The sequence below is a fragment of the Scyliorhinus canicula genome, chromosome 17 (genome assembly GCF_902713615.1).
Source record: "Scyliorhinus canicula chromosome 17, sScyCan1.1, whole genome shotgun sequence".
Lineage (NCBI taxonomy): Eukaryota > Metazoa > Chordata > Chondrichthyes > Carcharhiniformes > Scyliorhinidae > Scyliorhinus > Scyliorhinus canicula.
This window is the reverse complement of record NC_052162.1, coordinates 127098205-127106627: the sequence shown is the minus strand read 5'-3', so window position 1 is coordinate 127106627 and position 8423 is coordinate 127098205. Positions and strand designations below refer to the sequence as shown.

Sequence of the window (8423 nt, the reverse complement as noted above, 5' to 3'; positions counted from 1 at the left end):
ACAGTTTAAAATTCAGCAAAGTCCGGCCAAGGGATTGATTAAGAAGGGGAAAATACAATATGAAAGTAAGATAGCGGGAAACAATAAAAGCAAACTGTAAAGTGTCCAACGGAATGTGAAGAGAAAATGTCTGATTAAAACTAATGTTGGCCCCTTGCAGTCAGAAACGGGGGATTAACATCCCAGGCCCAAAACTCTCATTCCAGGTTAAGCAGTGTTTCACTTGCATCTCTTTCAATTTGGTCTATTGCATTTGCTGCTCCCAATGTGGTCTCCTCTATATTGGAGAGACCAAACATAGACTGGGTGGTCGCTTTGCTGAGCATCTTCGGTCTGTGCGCATTCAGGACCCTGACCTTCCCGTTGCTGGCCATTTTAACACAGGGGCCTGCACCCATGCCCACATGTCTGTCCTTGGCCTGCGGCCATGTTCCAGTGAAGCTCAACGCAATCTAGAGGAACAGCATCTCCTCTTCCAGTGAGGCACGCTACAGCCTTGCAGTCTCAACATCATAAGACCAGCAGACCATTAGACATAGGAGCAGGATTACACCACTCGATCCATCAAGTCTGCTCCGCCATTCAATCATGGCTGATATTTCTCATCCCCATTCCCCTGCCTTCTCCCCATCACCCCTGATCTCCTTATTGATCAAGAACATATCTAACTCTGTCTTAAAGACACTCAGTGAATTGGCCTCCACAGCCTTCTGCGGCAAAGAGTTCCACAGATCCATCACCCTCTGGCTGAAAAAAATTACTCCTCATCTCTGTTTTAAACGATCGTCCTTTTAATCTGAAATGGTGTTGAATTCAACAACTTCAGATGATTAGCTCTAACCGAGCTTGACCACTTTTTTTCATTCCTTTCCGTTTTAACTATTGTTATGGGCCAGGATTCAGAGAACCCCAAAGTGTATCATGGAGTTCACCTGACCCACAACTTTTACTAGATTGTGGTATGGGGAGCACACGGCCCACTCTACAGGTGTGGTACAGCCGGAATGGAAAAGTATTTTTTAAAGCAAAACAATGTTTATTCTATTAACTCAAGTTAACCTTTTTAAAACATACAGTGAACATCTTAGCAACCATCAATTCCAATACAACTCCCAAATACTACAACACTAAGTAAACCTTTAAGCTTTCCTTTTAACGTCCATAAGACTTAAAACACCTTTTAACCAGAAGCACATCAGGTTAAAGTCACTACTGTTATTAGTTTTAAATCACTAGGATCGATTTACAGTCTTTAGATTACAGAGAGAGACTCTAATACACCTTCTGGCTGTGACTGCAGCTATCCAGCTCTGAAAATGAAACTACAACACATTCTGCAGCGAACAGCCGAAAACAAAAGTAAAAAGCTGACAGACAGCCCAGCTCCACCCACTCTCTGACATCACTGCAGTAGTAAACACCCATTTCTTAAAGGTACTCTCACTACAGATATTTATATACACACCCATTTCTTAAAGGTACTCACACATGACACTGTCTTTTACCCTTGATTTCTTTCTTGTCTTTCCTTATACATATTACCCCCCCACTCTTTCCACCTATCTTATGCTCCCTTTACTTACCTTTTCTCACCTTTGCTTCCCCCCCCCCCCCCTTTTCTCATTTTACCTCCCACCCATGTCCTTCCACATCTCCATCTGTCACAGATTTTAGTTTCTCTGCTGTTTGGCCGTTTACATCTTTTATTCTCACTGGGGGCTGCCATTAACACTCCCCTTGGTTTCTGTGTCTGTGACACACCCCACAGTGCCATGTGTTTTTTCTTTCCACTCAGGGTTTGATTTGAAATCGAGGGGATTGGCGATTTTATTGAACAGCCGGTCGTGTTGGTAAACGCGTGTGCACCAAACTGGGATGATGTGGGTTTTATGAGAGGGTTGGTGGCAGCGATCCTGGATTTGGCCACGCAGCAGTTGATCACTGGTGGAGATTTTCTGTGTCTTCGAGCTGAGGGTGGATAGGTCAAGCTCCAGGTTGGTGGGTAGGGTGCAAATGGAGCTGGGGTGGGGTTATGGAGAGGATGGGTATGGTGGATCCATGGCGCTTTCAGAACCGGGGGGGGGGGGGAGGGAATATTCCTTCTTTTCACATGTCTATCATGTGTATTCAAGGATTGATTACTTTGTAGTGAGTCGGGTGATTTTGGTTGGGGCGGAGGGGGCAGAGCATGCGAGGATAGGTGTGTCTCGGACCGTGCGCCCCATTGGCTGGAGATTCGCGTTCGATCGGGTCAAGAGCAGAGGTCGGGGTGGAGGTTTGATTCGGGGTTGTTGGCGGATGGAGGTTTCTGTGATAAGGATCAGGCAGCGAGTAAGGCATATGTGGAGTTGAATCAGAAAGTGGAGGTGTCGGCAGCCATTTTGTGGGAAGCACTGAAGGCAGTGGCCAAGGGGAAATTATTTTGTTTGAGACTCGTGTGGATAGGGAAAGGAGGGAGGAACATGACCGTCTAGTGAGCAAGATAGTGGAGGTGGATAGGGAGTATTCGAGGATGCCCACCGCGGAGGGAATGGCGGGGAGGACAAAAAAGGCAGGGACAGTTTGACAGGCTGACAATGGGGAGGGCGGTAGGGCTATTATGTAAGGCAAGAGGGGAGCAATATGAGTATGGGGAGAAGGCGAGCCGCATGCTGGCACACCAGCTACAGAGGCAGGCCCTGACCAGGGAAATATTGAAGATATGGACTGCGGCTGGAGATGTGGTGTCGGAGCCTGAGAAGATAAACAAAGCGTTTCGGGAGTACTACCTGGGACTTTAGGGGAGGGATAAGGGGCGATTTCCGGACAAGCTGGAGTTTCCCCAGGTGAAGGAAGCAAAGAGGGAGGCGTTGGAAGAGGCCCTGGGGCTGAGGGAGGGTGCTGTATATTATCAGGGGTATGAAGTCAGGGAAGGCCCCAGGGCCGCATGGGTACCCGGCGGAATTTTATAAGGTATTTGCGACAAACCTGGCACCTCATCTGTTGGGGGCGTTTAATGAAGTGCTGGTGGAGAAGGGGGAGTTGCAGGAGACGATGACACAGGCAGTAATTACACTAATCCCAGAAAAAGGGAAGGGCCTGGTGGACTGTGGGTCGTATAGACCCATATCTCTATTGAACACGGATGTGAAAGTATCGGCTACGTTGTTGGCGGGGAGGATGGAGCAGTGTGTCCCGCGGGTGGTTGCAGAGGATCAAACAGGCGTCGTGAAGGGCAGGCAGCTCACGAGTAATTATTTTTTAATAAACATTTTATTGAGATATTTATGGTTTTACAACAACAACAAAATAAACATAGAAACATAGAAAATACAGCACGATGTTGTGCCGAACTTTTGTCCTAGATTAAGAACAAATTAATCTACACCCCAGCATCCTACCATAATCCATGTACCTATCCAATAGCTGCTTGAAGGCCCCCAATGTTTCTGGCTCAACTACTTCGACAGGCAGTGCATTCCAAGCCCTCACTAATCCTCGGGTAAAGAACCTACCTCTGACATCCCCCCTATATTTTCCACCATTCGCCTTAAACTTATGCCCCCTTCTAATGGTTTGTTCCACCCGAGGAAAATGTCCATGACTGTCTACTCTATCTATTCCTCTGATCATCTTATAAACCTCTATCAAGTCGCCCCTCATCCTTCTCCGTTCTAATGAGTAAAGGCCGAGCACCCTCAACCTTTCCTCGTAAGACCTACTCTCCATTCCAGGCAACATCCTGGTAAATCTCCTTTGCACCTTTTCCAAAGCTGCCACATCCTTCCTAAAATGAGGCGACCAGAACTGCACACAGTACTCCAAATGTGGCCGGACCAAGGTTTTGTCCAGCTGCATCATCACCTCACGGCTCTTAAATGCAATCCCTCTGCTAATGAACGCTAGCACACCATAGGCCTTCTGCACAGCTCTATTCACTTGAGTGGCAACTTTCAAAGATCTATGAACATAGACCCCAAGATCTCTCTGCTCCTCCACATTGCCAAGAACCCTACCATTAACCCTGTATTCCACATTCATATTTGTCCTTCCAAAATGGACAACCTCACACTTGTCAGGGTTTCACTCCATCTGCCACGCCTCAGCCCAGCTCTACATCCTATCTGTGTCTCTTTGCAGCCAACAACAGCCCTCCTCACTATCCATAACTCCACCAATCTTCGTATCATCTGCAAATTTACTGATCCATCCTTCAACTCCCTCATCCAAGTCATTAATGAAAATCACAAACAGCAGAGGACCCAGAACTGATCCCTGCGGTCTGCCACTGATAACTGGGCTCCAGGCTGAATATTTGCCATCCACCACCAGGAGGTGCATTAGTTAATCCACTGTACGCCCCCATCTCGAACAGAGAGGGGGAGGGGCATTAGTAAACAATATACATGAAAAGACAAACACAGTGCAAAAGTCGTCGTCCTCCCTTACAGGTGCCACCTCCGCTCACAAGAAATCTAAGACGCTGTTGAATGTAGTGATGAGTCTGTCAGGGGCTCTGGTACTGGAGGTGGTGGTAACCATGGACGCGGAGAAGGCATTTGAGAAATGGGAAACAGTTGTACAAACTGTTTAGTTGATTGCTGGGAAGTATGTTTCCCGGGCTGTTTATTTGCTGTCACCTGTTTTAATACATGTTTGTGATGAAATATATTTAGAAAAACATTTCTATGTAAGCTGTGGATCTGGGGTCACATGTAGGCCGGACCAGGTAAGGACGGCAGATTTCCTTCCCTAAATGACATGAACGAACCAGTTGGGTTTTTACGACAATCGGCAATGGTTCCATGGTCATCATCAGACTTTTAATTCCAGACTTTTACTGAATTCAAATTGCACCATCTGCTGTGGTGGGATTTGAACCCTGCTCCCCAGAGCATTTACAAAGCATCTGCTGTGACAAAGAGTCATCCAGACTGGAAACGTTAGCTCCCTTCTCTCCCCACAGATATTGTCAGACCTGCTGCGATTGTCCAGTATTTTCTGTTTTTGTTTCAGATTCCAGCATCTGCAGTAATTTGCTGTTCTCCCCAGAACATTATCCTGGATCTCTGGATTACTGATCCAGTGATAATACCATTGCACCATGCGCAGTGGCTAGCACTGTGCCGAAGGACCGGGTTCGATCCCGACCCAGGGTCACTGTCCGTGTGGAGTTTGCACATTCTCCCCGTGTCTGTGTGGGTCCCACCCGCCTTTTGAAATACTTTGCCTCCCCCTTCCGTCATTTAGATTGTCTGTCAGTTCCAGATTTCTCACATCCTCCTCCCACATAGGGTTCAGTATATTGCTCATTATCAGTTCAGTTATATACACAGGGGACAGTTTAGCTCAGACGGCTGGACAGTTGGTTCGAGATGCAGAGCGACGCCAACAGCGTGGGTTCAATTCCCGTACTGGCTGAGGTTATTCATGAAGGCCCACTTTCTCAACCTGCCCCTCGCCTGAGGTGTGGTGATGGTCAGATGAAATCACCACCAGGCAGCTCTCCCCGCAAAGGGGAAAGCAGACTATGGTCATCTGGGACTATGGCCACTTTGCTATAGATACAAATGGAGAACGGTTTTAAGGTCTGTCTGGGACATGAAACAGTGACCATGGATCTGTTGCTCAAATTAAATCGTACCTTAACAATTATTGGGAGGATATATATTGGGTGGAGTGAGTGTTGGATGACTTTTGGGAAGGAGAAGGGATTGAATGTTCATAGAAACTAGAATTGTCTGTTCTGAATGTCTATCCTGTACTGACAGTGATGATTGTGTAAACCCCTTTTACAGCATCTCAGAAGGTGAGGATTTACAGACAGAAATCTCAAAGCAAACTTCACGTCAACATCCGACAGCGTCGCTCAATTCATCGGGACTGGAATATCATCGGCCTTTAAATCTAGAAAGAGAAATTTTGTCTGTTCTGTCTGCTTCAGAATGCTTTAAACATCAGTGTAACTGGAAAAGCACCGAGACACACACACCCGAGTGAGAGTGTTCCAGAGCACTGACTGTGGAAAGAGCTTTAACCAGTTACACAGCCTGAAAAACATCGCACCATTCACAGTGGGAGAGACCGTACACGTGTTCTGTGTGTGGACGAGGCATCAACTGGGCGGTGAACCTGGAGAGACACAAGGACACCCGCACCATGGAGAAACCGTGGAAATGTGGGGACTGTGGGAAGGGATACAGAGTACCATCACGACTGGAAGCTCATCGACGCATTCACACTGGGGAGAGGCCGTTCACCTGCTCTCAGTGTGAGAAGGGATTCACTGAGTTATCCACCCTGCAGAAACACCAGCGAGTTCACACTGGGGAGAGGCCCTTCACCTGCTCTCAGTGTGAGAAGGGATTCAGTCAGTTATCCGACCTGCAGAAACACCAGCCAGTTCACACTGGGGAGCGACGATTCACCTGCTCTCAGTGTGAGAAGGGATTCACTCGGTTATCCAGCGTGCAGAGACACCAGCGAGTTCACACTGGGGAGAGACCCTTCACCTGCTCTCAGTGTGAGAAGGGATTCACTCGGTTATCCAGCCTGCGGTTACACCAGCGAGTTCACACTGGGGAGAGGCCGTTCACCTGCTCTCAGTGTGAGAAGGGATTCACTTGGTTATCCGAGCTGCGGGCGCACCAGCGAGTTCACACTGGGGAGAGACCCTTCACCTGCTCTCAGTGTGAGAAGGGATTCACTCGGTTATCCAGCCTGCGGTCACACCAGCGCGTTCACACTGGGGAGAGGCCGTTCACCTGCTCTCAGTGTGGGAAGGGATTCACTCAGTCATCTCACCTGCAGATACACCAGTCAGTTCACACTGGGGAGCAACCATTCACCTGCTTTCAGTGTGAGAAGGGATTCACTCGGTTAACCAGCCTGCAGAGACACCAGCGAGTTCACACTGGGGAGAAACCGTTCATCTGCTCTCAGTGTGGGGAGGGATTCACTCGGTTAACCAGCCTGCAGGCACACCATCGAGTCCACACTGGGGAGAGTCCATTCATCTGCTCTCAGTGTGAGAAGGGATTCACTCGGTTATCCAGCCTGCAGAGACACCAGAGCGTTCACACTGGCGAGAGGCCATTCACCTGCTCTGTGTGTGGGACAGGATTTGCTCAGTTGTCCACCCTGCAGACACACCAGCGCGTCCACACCGGGGAGAGGCCATTCACCTGCTCCCAGTGTGGGAAGGGATTCAGTCAGTTATCCGGCCTGCGGGTACACCTACGAGTCCACACCGGGGAGAAGCCATTCACCTGCTCGGACTGTGGGAAGAAATTCTCTAAGTCATCCAACCTGGTGACACATCAGCGAGTTCACACTGGGTAGAGGCCGTTCACCTGCTCTGTGTGTGGGAAGGGATTCAGCGATTCATCCTCCCGGCTGTCACACCAGCGAATTCACAGTAAGGAGAAGCCATTCACCTGCTCCGAGTGTGGAAAGGGATTCAATCGGTCAACCTACCTGCTCAAACACCAGCAGGTTCACATCTGGAAGAGGCTGTGATACGAACAATCCCTTATTTTATCTTCAATTAAGAGTCACAGGCCTGGTTGATTGGAGGAGTCCAAAAATGCAACTTTATTTGCGAATTATTCACCTTGATTCTCTTCAATAGAAAAAACTAAATCAAAACTTTGATCAAATAATACATCAAAACATAATAAAGAGAGTTAGAAAATCAATACATGGTTCTGAATTTATTCAAGCGGAAGTTCAGAATAAAGCTTTAACCATGAAGACTTATTCTTAATGAAATTCTGATCAATGGTCTAATCCCTCATTTACTCTCATTGGTTTCTAATTCTCAGCTGCAGCTTCCTGATTTATTCAAATATCTGTCTATCACTTAGAAAATGATTTGTTATCCAAGCATTGGTCATTACTTGAGATTTACTAATCTCCATCAAATTGATTAAATGTCTACGTGCCCCCGTCACATGTACCAATCCTGCAGATATAAGGTGCTTGCATTAACCTTGCTGTTGCTAAGGCTGTGATACATTTTCATTCCAGAATGTGTTGAGGAACAATGGTTTATTAATTACAAGGGGCTTTTCTGCAACTTTTCATGAAACAATGTTAAATTCCTGCATCACAATTATTATTTATTATCTGAAACAATGACTATCTTTCCACATTAACCTGTGGATATTCCATTCTCTGTCTGTGCTCTGAATTAAGAAATGTGCTGCATCAATTCTTAAAGGCACCAATAAATCCGTAAAGCAATAAATCAGTGAATCAATAAATCAGTAAATATCTGGCCGTTCATCTGTGTGTGTGGGAAGGGTTTCCCTGTTATCCATCCTGCGCAGCTACCAGCGAGTTCACAAATGATGACAGGGGTTGGACTCTGCTGTTATTGCTGCTGTTAATCACACCCAGGACTGAACCATGTTCATTCTGACACTTGGTGAAGTGGGAGGGTC

At 47.2% G+C, this 8423-nt stretch overlaps 1 pseudogene; it reads left to right on the top strand.

Moving 5' to 3' along the window:
* The first annotated feature begins 6168 nt into the window (after positions 1 to 6168).
* Positions 6169 to 8423, top strand: part of LOC119951612 — a 71249-nt pseudogene continuing 68994 nt past the window's right edge.